This window comes from Strix uralensis, chromosome 12 (assembly GCF_047716275.1).
Source record: "Strix uralensis isolate ZFMK-TIS-50842 chromosome 12, bStrUra1, whole genome shotgun sequence".
NCBI lineage: Eukaryota > Metazoa > Chordata > Aves > Strigiformes > Strigidae > Strix > Strix uralensis.
Window position 1 is genome coordinate 9,412,499 of NC_133983.1, and position 16,808 is coordinate 9,429,306.

At 39.7% G+C, this 16,808-nt stretch overlaps 1 long non-coding RNA gene across 1 annotated transcript in view; it reads right to left on the reverse strand.

The window, feature by feature from the left end:
- Nucleotides 1-9,183: 9,183 nt before the first annotated feature.
- LOC141948843 (uncharacterized) overlaps nucleotides 9,184-16,808 on the reverse strand; it is a 34,940-nt gene continuing 27,315 nt past the window's right edge. Inside the window, exons 2-3 of the long non-coding RNA XR_012630563.1 lie at nucleotides 15,739-15,827; nucleotides 9,184-12,109 (exon numbers count right to left, since the gene is read on the reverse strand). This is a non-coding gene — a long non-coding RNA (uncharacterized LOC141948843). The remainder of the gene's footprint in view (nucleotides 12,110-15,738; nucleotides 15,828-16,808) is intronic.

Genomic DNA, 16,808 nt, shown 5'->3' on the forward strand with positions numbered 1-16,808 from the left:
TCATAACAAATGTCACCACCCCAACTGTGGTCCCGTGTTGTAATATGTCCCTTGCATATATTCTTTTTACAGAAGTCTGAGTATATTTGTAGGTAATTTCTATCAAAATAATGTGACAACCCAGGTATGTTTTAATTGTTCCTTCAGCTGTGGCTCTTCATCATTACAGAGCTGAGAAGGCACCATGCTGGGGCAAGCACAGCTGCAGAGTGAAACCAAAACCAGAATGTGTTTGAGATGGATGGGAAGCACCATTCATGAAAACTCTTCTGATTAAAATTAGAACTGGTAACAGCAAGGTCTTTGTTTAAAAAAAGGAAAGGAAAAAGAAGACAAGGAAAAAAGGAGAGAAAGTATAAAGCCTCCTGCAGAGTGGGCAGAAAGGGGAGGTGGTTAGAGTGTTTCTAAAACACTTAATAACCAGGGACAGTGAAAGGAGGTGAGAGATGTGGAAAATCCTGCTCCACTGACAGGACCTACCACATCCCAGGAGCAGCCTGCAGGGGACTGGCAATGCTGTACAAAGGCATTTGCAAATTCCCTTGAATACTTTTTCCTCCTGAAGTATGTAATTTAAGAATGCAAATTTTTTTATTTCCAACTGCCACGTTACAGTACCAAGTTTTTATGTTGTAGATTTAAATCATAAATTGACGTCAGGTGAGTCTCAACAACGTATGGACTAATTAGAGAGGGGCTGTATCAGCAGTATCACAAAGTTCTAATGGGCTCAGGGCTGAAATACTACAAGAAATGCTTTTTTTTTTTTTTCTTCTTTGTCTGGGAGCCATTATCTATTTTAATTCCTCTTTATTGAAATATGAGTCATGTGAGTCCTACCCTTGATTTGTTTCTTTATCTGTGCTTTGTTGACTTCATAGGTTATACAAAACACAGCAGGGGAGAGCCGTGAGACTATGTATCAAGCATTATAGTGCATTAGAGTAATCACTTTTCTCTCTAACACATAAGATGTTGTCATCAAGTTTTATGAGTATAGGTGTTATTTTTCTCAGAATCTCCTGAAACTATTCATCTTAATTAGCAGTAGTATAAGCTTCTTCATAAAGCTGGAATACATTTTATTATGAAGAAATTTTGTGGTAAATGCACCTGCTTAGTATTTCTAAACAAAGTGTTACAAAACAATTTTCTATGGCTCAAAAAGCTTCCTTTATAAAATTAATTTTAAACTGTTGCTGTAAGGTTAGAAGTCACACTATTTTCCCCTGAAGGGACCAGATGGTGAATTCTGGTTTGTGGCTCACAGGCTAACTGCTCTGAGTGCCCCTGAGCCCCGTCCGTGCTCCAGGCAGACTGTGGTGGTGGTGGCAGTGTCCCAGGCACGAAGGTAGTTGTTGTTCCTTTTGTTCTCCTTGCTGTGATGTGACATGTTTTCTTACCATCCTGTGTGAATATGTAGGTATTTCTTGTCTTTCAACCCTGATCCAAAAAAGCTTTTTAATCAGAGGGCAGCAAATGCAAAATGGATTGTGTTATAAAATACCACAATTTCAAAAGACAAACAATACAAAGAGATAATCCAGCTGTTGATGGCCAACCCTATGAACAGGTTTCTTAAATATGAGCTCAGCTGTTGCTCACCAAACTTTCAAGGTAAAAGAAAATGTGGGCTAAATAGTCCCTGTTTCCCAAGCTGTGCATGGTTGTAAGCTGGCGTACCAGTTCACGAGCAGCAGCTCCCCAGTAAGCTGGCACTGGTGTTGAGAACATTGTTCCACACGGTATTATTTCTAGTCTCAGTCTTTTGCTCTTGTTTTTTTTTTGTTGTTTGTTTTTTTTTTTTAAAGGAGTTGATGAATAGAAGACCCTGAATGAAGTGGTTTGCATTTGTTTTCTGATGTGGCAAACAACAAATGTTGCATTGTCATAGCTGTGTTCAAGGCCTCCTTATTCATCAGCAGCCTTAAAGTAGCTGTGCCCTGTCATTATGAAACACTGTAGATATTTTTTTTCATCAGTTGCAAAGTAGAATTTGACAAGAGAAGTACTTGGAGAGCAACAAGGAATAAGAGACATCTTGTACATTTGAATAGGACATTTATAGATTATTATCAGCTTTTTTGCCATGGGGTGGTTCACCCTTTAAAAACTCTCAGCACTATTCCAAACAGCAATGTTAGAATATCATCTGCCCTGCTCTCGCTGGGGTTGGGCAGGAGTCGGGAAATGCACTGAGCTTGTTCATGGATCATGTCATGCTGGGGGTAGCTCACATGCAACGTGGCGCTGACTGTTCAAGGCTGCTTCATGGTTGTTGTCTGAGCATCCTGCACTTCCATTTTCTGTTTAAGTGATGATGCAGTTGAACTATCATGTTTTTACCTATGTATTGCAGTCTTACCGTATGAAAATATTATTTAAACTCTCAGAGAGCAGTGTGCATTGAGTTATTTTTCCCCCACGAATGTCTTGCTTTCTAGTGTTGGATTGAGTATGTGAATTTGGGTGTCAAAACATCTATCTCAAGTTCTGTAAAAGTGGGAAAATGTGTCTGTGTATATGCAGTAAGCATTACATCTCTGTGCAGATTGTGATTACTCTATATAAAGCCTGGGCAAGAGAGGTTATGGTAAGTGCTGGCATTTATGGAGAAGCAGTTTGTCCATTCATGTCACTCAGTGCAACAGCTGCATCTGAAATTTGTTGCCCTTTGCTTATAGACTGATCCTGGTATTTGAAACACTTTGAGTGTTTCACTGCTCAGGTGTCCACAATTTGAAACAAAATCAATTATAACTGCTATAGGCAGGGAGGTTTATGGTCATAATGTTCCAATGACAGTGTCTGGGGGAAGCATCAGGAACTTCCAGCTAATGTTTATTTGCAGACATTTCTACACAGTCTTAAAATAACAGTAATTGGTGCAGAAAAAGCAGGTACAGCATGATCTCTGCCCCTACAGAGAAGTAACTATATAGATAGGTAATATAATGTTAGGAATAGAAAAAAAAAAATATGCGATACAAAAATGCAAGTCATGTTCTAGACGGAAGATAGTTGGTTTCGCTGCACTGGCTTCTAATGGCAATCTCTTTGCAGGATACTTCAAAAGTGATGGATTGAGGCACACACATAATGACCTGTTCCAGTCGGAAACTGAGACAGCCTCAAAGGGAGTTGCCAACGAGATCTATAGAATGAGACATGTGAGTGTATGCAAGAGCAGTGTTTGTACAATTTTGCATGTATATCTTCCTGCCAAAAAGTTTTTTAAAAAAAAGTCAAGACTGCACATTTTGGAGGATTAATCATCTGAGGTTTTTCTTTAATTTATCACCAACAGGAATAATGTTCACTTTGTTTCTGTTTTACAGGGACACCCACATAGACTTTAAACAGCATAAATAAAATGAAGTCCACACAGGCTGTGGGTCTGTGCGGCAGCTGTTCACATGACACTCTATTTTATCTGCATACATTTAATCATTTTTTCCTGAGCAACTGTCTCAATCTGTCAAAATATTTGTAAATGGATTCAGTTTCCAGTGAAATTTGCTTTCACTAGCACAACAGAGAGACAGGGAAGACTTATGCCCAGTGGGAAGAAAAAAAGCAAAATTGTTTTCCATTGCAGGTTGAACAGCTCAGTCCTAAGGCATTTGCCTTGACAACTGTGTGAAGACAGTACTCTCACTTAGCAGCTACCTCATTTCTGGGAGGAGATATTTCATTTCATCAGACAGATTTCTCCATGACTGAACAAGCACAAACAAAATGGTAGGTGACAGAGGATGGCTCTGTATTTCAGTAGAGGAGGAACTCACTTGGAGAGGAGGGATATTTGGGATTTGTTTCTGTTTTTACCCCTGACTCACTGTGTCCTCTTATTTTCCTCTTCTGTGTAATGGGTTAATGCTTCCTTCCTGTATCTTGGAAATCTCCATAGCCTGAGAGTGCCCTGGGGGCTGTGTGACAATTTACTACAATAATTAAACAGATGAGCTGGTAACCACTTCCCATCAGTTCTCCAGCAAATTCAGTGTCTGTGTTAGCCCAGCTTCCTTGTAATGACCCTCTGAGTGCACAGGTGTGGGAAGAAGATTACTTAAGCCTCTTGGTTTCCCAAATCCATCACTGCCCTTTTTGTGAGACAACACAGATTCCTTTGTTAGACTCATCGGACAGGGAGGGGCAATGCATCCTGAGAATATGGTGATGAGGGCAGGTATCATCATGATGCATAATTGCTTTCCAGAACTATCCTGGAGGAAGTTGGTTAAAGCGCAGGATGTGGGATCACTTTCAAAAGTGAAAACACAGATATGCCAGCGTTGCCCACCAGTGCAGGCTAGTCTAACATCAGCTGCCTGTAGACTACCACAGCAGCTTCTGTACCTGCAGTCATACCAAAGCTGTAGAAATCCACGTGCTTTGATTATCCCATGAAGGAAATAAGCCTTACAGCTCATATCAATATATTGGTCTTTAATTCTGTTGTATAAACCAGAAAATCCAGATGTCAAGTCTATTTTTAAGCCCTAATCTGTAGCAATGAAAGGTAGTAATGAAAGTGAGAGTTTGATGTGTTTGCTACAGCAAGGGGATTTCTATGTGCACAGGACTACCTGAGGCCTTACAGAGGGGTTTGCAGGGTGAAGGAACTTGTTGGGTTAGTTGTGTAACTTAGTGGGCAGGAGCTGCTTGTAGGGTAACTAGAGCAAAGAATGTCTTTGCCTTATATACAGGCAGTACTGTGTACTGAGGAACATGGACCACACTGTTTTGGTATAGTCTTGAGCCCATCCTTTATGCCTCTGAATTAGGTTGCAGATAAGCCAGGTAAATCTTATTACAGTGCAGAACAGTTGACAGCCACCTTATCTTGGTTGAGACTGTTGTATATGCTTCCCAGCTGGGACCACTGATGCTCTTGATGTGTCCAGCTGTGGCTTAAGGCAGGCACTGGGAGTTGGTGGTAGCCAGTGGGCACTGCTCCTGGCTGGCAGAGGGGCAGGGACTTTCATAGTGCCTCTGTGCTGAGACCAGGGCCTCTAGTCAGATCAATTTAGCTTTGACCCCAGATGGAAAGGAGAAATGGTGAAGCACTCTCAAAGGCAGGTACTTGTTTCAGCTGCCAGACAAGGCCCTACCGCCTCCTGGCTGAGATAAATGCACTCCTGCATTTCCCAGACGTATGCTCCACTATACAAGCAATATGACCTAGCCTAGAAAATACACAGTTCTTCAGATGTTACTGTCTTTCCATCAAGACTGTCATGTATTACAGCTCCCAGGAATGTTAAAATCTCATGAATTTTACACAAAAACCACACAGTCTGTTGATGTCAGAGCTGTGTGCAGGGTCTTTAGTACAAAATAGAATTAGACCTCTGATTATTTCACTTATGGCTCTTTTGGTGTTCTGGACTTCATACTCATTGGTTAAGTGGCCAGATGTCCTGAAGTCGTTGCATACAGCTGGACAATAAACTGTCTGCTACAGAGAAATAGTAAAGGCCTTCCTGCTTTATTAGGGTAAAACTGACAGTTTTATTGACTGGCTTTTTGCCATGATCATATTTACAGTGTTACACGTGATCTATTTAAATCATTTCAGTAGCAAGCTGGATACTCTCTGAAAGCAGTTCTGATTCCAGCCTGAAGTATAGGTAGGTGTTTAATGGGTACAATGAATTGTCATATAGCCACATTTTAATATGAAAAATAATTATTTCTCTGTAACAGCTGACAGTTTGTTTTGCTGCAGGCAAAATGCAGCTTTGATAACGTACATTGCCAAAATGTGAACTCAAGAAATTTGAGAAAAGTGCACTAGCAAATCAGTGCTTTTACTACCTGCGTACAAGACATGATTTTATGTTTTTATACATAAAAGAATCCAGTACAGATGTTGTTGTAAACACAAGTTGAAGAAAAAAAAACAACAGAGAAAAGCCAAGAGCAAGTATCAGCCCACATCAAATGAATCAAGTAGTTGATAAATGAAGGATCCCTGCAGCTGCAGCTGCGGGGCTGTTTCTCAGGCTGTGGTCTTGTGGGCCACTGCTGCTATATAAGACATCAGAAGGCCTTCTGTCAAACAGCAGTGAAGAGAAAAAAAACCTCCTCTTAAAAAAGCCTACATGCATTCCCACAAGTGCAGGCAAGCAAAGTGTGTGTATGGGCACGTTAAATTAACAGTACATATCTTAATTGGTTGTAAATTAAATTATTGTGGCAGCTCGACAGAATGTGATCTTAGGAAGATATTCCTCTACTCTAGACACGATTTAGAAATGCTATTGTAGGAAATACAGCTGCACTCTCAATATGCTGTCCTGGTCTGCTGCCACTCACCCCCTGGACTCTACCAGCCCCCGGGATGCTCCAGCAGAGGTGCTGGCTGTGTTGCTGGGGAGCAGCGTGACAGCCTCCCACTTCAGTGTTTACATTAATGGCTGCACTTCATCATAATCGTATCGGAGTTTTTTCCTTTGTTGGTTTTATTCTTTTTCACTAATGCAGAGAAAGTCAAGATTTTAGAACTGCTCTGCTGGAAAATGTCACGTAAATATTACTAACCCGTGAAGCCGGCAGGAGCTTTGCAGAGCACACTGCCGGATCAGTCTGTTTGACCGGTGTGCGGGTACGGGCGACGCGAGCCCGGCGGGGAGGGTCTGGGGTGCAGCCTGCACACGAAGTGCCGGGAGCGCGGCCGGTGCCGCCGGTGCGCAGCGTTTCCCGCGGCTGCTGTGCCGGCAAGGGGCAGCAGGGGGGGGTGCTGCTGCAGGAACGGCCGCCCAAACGGGTGGTGAACCGCTGGGAAGGCAGGCTGCCTGCTCTATTGATTTAATAAGAGGGGGGAGAAAAGGAGAAGATTTCCAGGGACTCGTTTCCCTGGCTATTAATGTCGTTTAGGGAAAAAGAAAGTGGTAAATATTAAGAACTTCCACTCAAAATGTACTAAATAGCAGACTGTGTGCCTAACAATTTGACTAAGCACACCATAAGGCTATGCTCAAAATGCATTTCTCGCTTTGTTTTCAAATGACTTAGTTAAATAAGTAAAAAAAACAAACCAAAACTAAAAAAACACGTCGTGTCCGTCGTGTGTCCCGTCCCCCCGTCCCCCCCCCGCAAACCAAACCCTCAAATCTAAGAAGGTCTGTATGAGCATGCTGGAAGACCCAGGAATGTCTCCATTCTCACCTGGCTGGGAAAGTGCTGAAGAAAAGTGTGTACAGGCACAGCCAAAGAGGGATATAAATGAAATAATTTCAGAAGAGAAAACAAGTTTGGAAAGAAAAAAAGTATTGTGACATATTTGAGTACTCAGAATATGCCAGCAAACTAGAGAGGGGACAGGTATTGTACAACAAAGTTAATTTCAGATGCTGACTCCTGTACTAATATAACATGATCCAATTGTATCCAGTCCGTTATCTCATCCTATCTATTAGGTTTGCACAGCTGAATCCTTAACTGTAATGTAAGTTGCTGTATCTCAGCTGACTTCAGTAATAGCAACATATACCAGCTGTCTCTCCCTATGCATCCCACTCCATCCCTGCCAACTCTTTGATCTTTTCTGGGAAGCCCTCCTTTGTTCTACCAATTCTTCTGTCTTTCAATGCTGTCTTAGGATGATTTAATATCCTCTTCGGTCTTACAAAGTTTTCACTGTTCTTAGCCCTGGTGGTTGCTTCCTAATAGTCAGTCTTCCAGTTGTTTCCTTAAGATCTCTTACTTGCGTTTATTGTTTCTACTTAGGTACTTAAGCATCTCTCTCTAATTTAATTCTCTGTATTCTAATAGAAATATGATTGTTTATAAATAAGCATTGTATGTAACTCCTTTGTGGACTACAGCGTGGTGCTGAAAGGGCTCATGTAAAAATTAGATAAAATTCCACATGATAATCTCATTGATTTTCTTTCTGGCTAGGATGAACATTTGTTTTAGCAGCCACAAACTTCTTTGAACATATTAGAGCTTGCAGATAGAGTATTTTATATATATATCTACTTGTTTGCCATGTCAAAGGTGCTATATTTCTGGATGAGAATAAAAGAAGTCTCATGATTCAGCTACTTAAGCACTGAAGTTAGCCAGATTTTCAGAAGAGCTTTGCTGGCATTTGGACACCTCAGTGAGAAAACTACTGGGCCCTGAAAATGTGGCTGAAAATAAGGGGGAGCACTGAGTTCTTCTTTGCTGATTTAGGGATGTCACAACAGTATTTATACTATTTCAAAAATCTGGACCCGAGCAGATTTGCAGTGTTTGCTAAGTAAAAGCCAATAGCTGTTGCTGCTAAGTAAAAGAAAACTGTAAACCAGTGTCTCTGGGGAATTGCATGGCATGAATGTGTTAACTGGCTAAGCTGCTATGTATTAGCATGAATCCATGGATTAAATCATTATTTGGAATTTGAAGTTTCTTGAAAACCTTCTAAAAAGAGACCAGGAAGAAGCTGCACAATTATTTTTGTTTTGCCTAATGAGCCTGGCTAAGTAGAAGGTCACCTCAAAGTAGAATTTGAGGATACCAACATTTCCTCATCCTATACTGTGTGTCTGATAAAATAGCTGGATCTCGAGATGTATGCTTCACTAATTGAAGGTCATATTAGCATGAATGGGTCTAACCTTGGCTGATAGCTACTATTTTAATTTAACATTGGTTTTCTTATAAAGCAGAAATATGTTTTTCCTACAAGAGCTATTCTTCATAATGCAATCTCATCAAATCTGATGTAGAATGGTATATTCACATCTATCAATAATTGAATCTTCCCCCCATTTTAAATAATTAGAATGAATGAATAGAAATAAAATCCACATGCAATAGGAAAGATGTAATGATGTTGTGTGTGTATGTATATGAAACATCACATGACGCTGCTTCTACAGTGAATTAAGGCTTTGTTGATCTTAAGTGATAAAAAAAATCAATTGGATTATAACACGTAGCTTCAGTGAGGGTTTCCAGGATCTTAGAAATGAATTCAGTGTTCATGAATATGGAAAAGGTTTCCTTGTGGGATTCAGAAATGAGGTGACAGTGCAGCAGCTGGCCAACAAGTCCGTGTGACTATTGGTACAAGGGTATGAATATAATCCACTGCTGCAAGCACAAGCTAAAGATGTGGCATATAATCATTTGTTGTCTTCTGTGCAAAAGAACTGTTGACTCAATCAAGAAACACAATTAATAAAGCCTCCTATTGTTTAGGTTTTATTGTGGGGCGGGAGTGTTCCTTTGAAGCTTCTGGTGCCGGCTGCTCTCAGAAGCAGGATACTTGCCTCAATGATCCATTGCTCCTAATCAGGTCAGTTGTTTCTTATGAACCTAAAACTAGCACTTACTAGGTACTTAGGTCTTATTTTAGCATTAAGAAGTGTTCTGAGAAAGGGGTGTGACTCAGGTTCATAACAGTTTTAGATTCAAATAGCAAGAAGTTAGGTGCATTTTTAGAGTATCTGGAGCTAACGGAAAACAGGAAATTAATTTCAGCTGATAAAACCATGATCCTAAATCAAAGTTCTCTGTAAATGTGCAAATACTGTCCAGCATAATTGGCTAGAATTGCCATCTAGATGTTAAAGATATCAGTCACCACAGAGAAGCAGTTATCAGGTGTTCAGATTAGCTTGCATATAAAGTAGCTTGATGGGTCCCAAAATTAAAACTGCTTGGTTCCATGTGGCTCTAGTCTTACTCCACCAGAGACCGCATCTCAAAGTTGTCTTCTTACTGATTTGGGACATAATGGAGAATTAGGTTAATGATAGCTGGGATAGTAGCCTAATATAGGATCTTAGGAAGGGGAGAAATTACAGCTGCCTTTGAGCATCAGTATGTGGCTCTGGGAGAGTTTTGTGCCACAAGCTGGACTTCTTGTAAGGACTGTAAAAACTTATCAGGGCAATTGGCATTATCAATCAAGGGTATCTTTTTCTGCATTTGAATGAGAAGAAATGATAATAGTATAGTTATAATTTGGTTAGAGGGAAGAATTTGTGACCATACTGGAGAATGCTGAGCAAGAAGACAATTCTGAAGGGATGCCTCTCTGTTTCTGAGTAATTGGGCAGCAGGATCCCAAGGCAATTTGTTTGTTATAGTATCTTCCTCGCAAAAGTCTGCTGAAATATATGAATTCCTGAGATGTGTCACCCTGAAAAAAATCAACATAGGGTTTCCTGCAATTTAATTTTGTACACATCAACACATTTCTTGATTACACTTCAAGCTTTCAAAAAAGATGCCAGCGTTTTCCTGCAGTAAAATTAGGACTTAAATCTTCATCCAGTTGTTTTTACTCCCAGCCCTGCTCTCTGTGGACAGAAGCAGACAATCTGCACATGCTTTGTTCTCTATCCACAGCCCTGGCATATGTTCAGTGACACTGTATAGACCAAGACATTAGTGCAAAGCTCTGGTTTCCCAAATGTTGTCAGATCAGAAAAAGGGTAGACTAAGATCAGGCGACTTATTTTTCATAGTTCTTGGGTTTTGTTTACATTTTTTTTTTAATAACAAGTCAGAGGAAGAAAAGCCTCATTACAATCACAATACATGCTATGCATAAACCCTGGTTTACAGCTGCAGAGGTACACTGTATTCTGGATTACCTGTCAGTTGTAGACAGCGCCTAGCACTTCAGAGTTACAAGGGAGAAATGGAAGGCTGCCTTCCTCTGCTCCCAGGTACTGTTCTATTCTGCAGTGCCATGCTGAAATATTAATTACATTTATCAGAACAGGATTAAACGTGGAATGAATGATTAATTATTTGGCACTGGGATAGATTAAAGTTCTGTCCAGGGTTTATGTATTCATTAATTACTTATTAAATCAAAGCGACACTACTTTGGAGGAGGAGCAGCCTTTTCAGCTGTGTTGGTGCAGTGGTTTGTACAACTGATTTGGTATTCGAAGGTGCTTTCTGTAACAAAATAATTGTCAGAATAATATATTCTACTTCTTAAGCATGATGAAGAAACCTTTAAGTGTGTACTTCCATGCAGGTCTTACCCTTTTATTTTCTGTCTTATATGATGCTTTGAAAGGTCATTGGCATAGGATTTAATGTAACACATCCTTGATAAATTTTGCTATCACAGCAGAAGAGATAGGCTGGAATGGATTTATTCATGCCCCTCAGCAGGGGAACCTGCTATCAAGAGAGCAGATAAGCGTGAGCCTTCCCTGCTGGATGGTTACCTGCCCAGTACCTCCACTAGTGTGGTCATACCGTGCCGGACGTGATGTTATACAGTTCATGTGTATTCTCCACCGGGATATGAGCAGGAGGCTCATTTTCATGATTGTGTCTAAAATGCACATCTTAGAGTGTTTCTGAGCTGACAAGATTTTTCAGGAACTTTGGGAAGGTTCCACTTCTGTGTTGACGGTATCATGTATGTGGAGATGGTACTTTGTGGTATTTTCACTTAGTTTTTATCGGGCTGGTGTGAAGATTGACTTGTTACTGCAGTACTGATTGCTTGGATCTGATAGCACTTTATGCATATAGTGGCACGGACTGAAGACTGCTGAACAGGTTCAGCTTTGCCCTGTTCTGCCTCTCTTAATGCCTTGTTTTTTTACTGGTGGCCATGGTTTTCTTCATCATTGCTTATATTAAATAGCTGCTGTGTTGCCCTGAATGGGAGAGTAGAGGGCCTTGTAGTCATACATGCCATTCAACTCTTAGCTGATGTTTTGTGAGTGATAAAAGCCATCATGTACATGCATTTGTTTTCTTTGTATAAAGAATTCCTATTTCTCCTCAAAAGCCCTCTGCTAATGATGTTTGGTATTTAACAAAGTGAATTGGGACACAATTTGCCACTATGTGACTGAAGGTCTACTAACATAGCCAAGTTCAGCTTTCTGCCTTCTCTGTTCTTGGCATCATTATACTGCAACTTCTTGGTGGTCCTGACCATGACCTTTATTGATACAGAAACACTTTCAAAAGCAGTGCATATTATTGAGAGTGCAGAATCAGAAGCTGTAGGTTTTTAGTGTTTATAAGAGGTGCAGGGGTTGATTAAAAACAGGTTCTGTCCAGGTCTACGTAGATATCGCAACATGAAGAGAAAATAACAGAACTGGTCAGAAGCCCAGGTACTTTTCTAGAAATGAAAAAATGGAGAAAAAGGGTCAAAATGTGTGAACACATTTGAAAAGATTAACCTTCCCCAAACACCCACCTCCCTGCCACCCCACTCCCACCCCCCACCAGAGAACTCAGCTATTTTGAGCATTGCAAGGACCACAGGCATCAACTGCAATGAGTCAGTTATCCTTTTAGAAAAGCCCTGAAATTCCAGGGCTTGAGAAACAATATTATGAATGTAGCACTGCCAAGAGATGCTAAAGTACATGTCACACTGAAGATGTGAAACACCACACTGAATCAATAAATAGGCCTCTGACTAACTGGAAACGGTGGTGCAGAGTCTCATTTCTGCCTCATTTAAATAAATCCATGAATATCAGGAATCAAGTTGTGTGTCCCAGTGGTGCTGTGTTGTGAAAGGATATTCTCTAACCTAAATGTAGGGGACATTGTTGGGGGAACATGATTTTTCTTCAAAGCATTTCCAGGTTTTGGAGGCTGCTGGATTTGTGAGTTGTCATAGTTATTAGTCAATTCCCACTACTCACCATCATTATTAAAAATGACAACACCAGTTTTTGTATCCTGGACTGGCTGTGTTGTATTGGTCTGAGTAATAACGTTCTTTATTTTTAAGTTGAGAGCATTTTGTTTATGTACTGTATCCACAAGGGAAAATATACTTCTGCTATTGCTGCAACACACAAGGGACAGTTAAATCTAATAAGTTAATCTAGACTTCTAGAAACAAAATTAAATTTTCAAATAAAGGCAAACTGACAGCTAAGGCATAAATCTTTTATTTAAAATAGTAAATAACCCCATTCAAATGCAATCAGAGAAGACAGATGTAGGTAAAAAACAAGTGGAGATAGGATATATGGTGCATAAATTTGCTACGTCTGCGTGATAGATCAAACAGGGTGACCTTAAAAATGTTCCTAAAACATCAGCTAAAATATGAAATTTGCATATATTTAAATACTGCTTGTTAATGTAAGATGGACCAGAAAGAATGTTAACACGGAAAGTAAAATACAGCACAGGTGTAAAGTGTACAACAGAAAGGTCACATTGGCTATCAAAGTGGCTGAAATGTAAATATTTACTAGCTTGGCGCTGGCAGGAAGTTCTGTAAATGAGAAATATTGTCTTCTACTGTTTAATATATATTCTCAGGTAAAATATTTAGCTGAAAAAAAGACCTTGATTCAGCAAAGTTCCTAATTAGCTAAATGTTTAACTTCAGACATCCTCTTAGATCCAAATTACCTTAATGGGATTAAAGATGCAGTTTTACTAGAGGCAAGGGCAGGCCCCTCTGACGAAGCGTGTTATTAAGATCACAGAGAATGCTGTGAAATTTTACCAGCCTTTGAAGTGGTAAAAGGAGCTGTTTATACTCAGATTTCTCAAGTAGTTTTCATTCTCTTTTTCTGGGTGCAAATCTGTTGCAGATTGTTGGGTTTGCTTAAATGTGGGGTCAGATTGCTACTTGGAAGGTGGCATTTATTTCCTATTCAGGAGAAAAAATGTAGCTTTTCAAGAGAACCTGATATTAAATCATAATGTGTTCTTTTGTGTAAATACTCTCCTTGGACAAAAAGCTGCCAAGGGTTCCTTGATTTCTGCTCTGTCATTCTCTTTTGGACACATTTTCCTCTGTCACCCTCTCCTCACAGCAGTGCATAAGCCATGCTGCTTCCCGGGATAGGACACATTTAAATTCAGTACCCCCAGATGTCTGCAGTGAGTCTCTGGCTTTTTCATCATATCCTCAGAATGGGAATTTCTCCAACTACGTAGGCAATGGCATAGGCACCTCTCAGCTCCAGTGCCCTTAAAGAGTTTGAGACTGGCTTGTCCATCTGGTTGTCTCTCGAAGTACATTGTAATCGGTTTTTAATAAATCTGGGTTTTCTAGAGATTTCTGCTGTAATTGGATCAGTCATTAATGTAGCCCAGATTTCTCACAGTATTCTGCTGAGATTACATCTGTTCCAATACAGTGACCCAGTTAGAGCCAAGATAACTGTGTGACTATGAAAAAGGAAATCCATTTGTAAAATGTTATAAATATTTTGACATACAATATCAGAAAAAAAGAAATGTAGTTAATGCTGATAGCATCATCCAGCCCCTGGGAACAGCAGGTGGATGTGCGGGTGGCTTTCTGGCACTCCAGACATGGATGTAGCTACTGATAAACACAAGGGGATTTATCCTTTCAATTTGCTTGTTTGATGTTTTGTTCTGTTGCTTTGTTAGCTCATTAATGTTCTTTTATGTGGGTTTTGTGAATTATTTGCTTTTAAAGTGGTGTAATTCTGAAAGGTCTTTTTTGTATTCATTTCTAGGAAGATTGTAAGTTCTTCAAGTCATTGATTAGTGACAAATGCCATCTTTTGAGAAGTTCTCTTAATCTTTGGGATGTCTGTTTTGAAGGTCACTTCCATTTATTAAAGGATTGCAACTGTACACCTGAATATTTAATGAATTGTCAGTATTGTTTCTAGCTTTTGCAATACTTCATAGGAAAAAAGTCAGATAACAGGAAGATTTTTAAAACATTACCCAGAAAACTACATACTGACCTAATATTATGTTGTCACAGGTCAAGTTGGATTGTTTCTGTCACATTTGTATTGCGTAACACAAGGCAAATAAAAATGTGAGGTGGCATGTATGTGCACGATGGGAATACAGTCCTCACGCTGAGTGTCAGCTGTGTGTGGTTGTTCAAGTTGCACATACAGACCTCTGGTAACAGCTGCAGCATATAGGGTGAAAACACAAAACCAAAGAGGAATAGAAAATAGCCAGAGAGGCTTCCAATAAAATTGTGTAGATTAATCACTGGATTCCCTTGAATGAATGGCACGCTACAGATCCGGGGCCCTTTCTTTGGTCTCACTGGCTGAGGAGTGTCTTCTCTGTGTAAGGCAGGATTTGGTGCATCATAAAAAGCACAAGTCTCTCACTGTTCCTTGCTGAGGGCTCTTCCTGCACGTGGCAGGGGTCTGTCATTCAATAACAAAGGTCTTAGACTCGTTCTCCACTGACAATCTGTGTTTAGGTGTATTATGTTTGCACTGTCACCTTGTGGGAATGGACTGTTGAAGAGAAGGTCCTTCACACTGTGGGATCATTAAATTCAGGTCATCTATAAAAGGTTTGGTCTGTGACAGAAACTTTTCTATATGTTGTTATAATAAAACATGCCTTGATAGGAGACACTTTAAAAATTCTGCTTGCAGGAATACATTAGAGTAAAATTTAAAATTTGCCCTGTACTCCCAGCACACTGAAAACTGAACTTTCTTTCCAGGAGTATAAGAACTTCATTCACATATTGTTTTCTTTAAACACTGACTTGAAACATTTGGCTGATTTGTAGACTGACTGGGGTTACAGAGACATTAGAGCTTGCTAATTTAGGGAAATTAGGTTCATTTGTTTACAAGAGGCCTGTTCAAAAATGATGTGCTGTTTCAGTGTGGTCTTTCCTATAGATTAGCCACAGTAGAGTATGCGTATTGGGGCAGCCAAAATACAAGTAGACAATTAGCTCTTCTACCAGAGACTAGTTTTGTTAACATTCCCTTGATTTGACAGCTGGAATAGATGAATGTCATTACTGACCTTTTCAATTTTACAGCTTCTTCACTTTCATAATTCCAACTCCTGCAGCTGCAGCATGGAAATGCACTTTAATAATGTTCCCCAAACGCCTGAAAAGCATTACTTAGCAGTTACATTTTACAATACTCTAAACAATATGAACCTTTCATATCACTGCTTTTAAAACCATAGAATAAATGCAATTAGCATTAGCAGTTATGTGGTGGACATTTTGTGACTGCTTTTGTGGAGCAGATCTGAATAATCAGACATTAGGTATCCACGTTTCATTGTGATTTATGACAATGGAAAAAATATTCTGCCTGGAGTTTTAATTATTGCTGGAAGATAGTCTATAGGTTCTGCTATTAATGCCTTTAATTTAATGTTATAGGGTCAAATACTGTTCACTTCATTGATGCAAATAATTCTACTGAAGCTAATATAAGTAAATATAAAGAGCAGAAAGCAGTTATACAATGTAAATTCCAGAAGTACAATTGTGTAAGCTGTGGTATGCCACTGAAATCGGAGTAATGACATTATGTTATTCTAGATGCAACTCTGCTGTTCTTCTTAATTTAGTTTATCGCAATCTGCATTTATGTTAATTAAATTAAAAGTTTAAAAAAGAAAGGGTTAGAGGGGATACCATCATTATGGAGAATGTGAGGTTAAGTAACTTTAAGTTAGAACTATTATTATGGGGTTTTTTTTTTTGGTCTTATATACAAAGTAAGACTAGTCCAGGTTTAACTATCCAGATCAGGTAAAGCTGTAGGATTCAAAATTGGGAAGCAAGGTGCAATTGCACAGAATAGCAAAGCTAACCTTAGAAACAACAGGAATCCAAACTGTTAGTGATGTTACTTGGTGGGCTCTAGGGGTGACTGGGGCCCATTAGCTACTGTGGCTGCAGGGCTTGCAAAGAAGCTCACCAGCCACAACCTCTTGTTTCTCCTCCTGCCAGACAGCCTGGTAAAGTCCACAGTGTATTAACCACTTTTTAATATATTCTTATAGTCCTTTTGAAAGGCTCATTTCAAAGCTCTCATGTAGCTAATGGGTTGAGCCTCTTCTGAGAGTTCAAA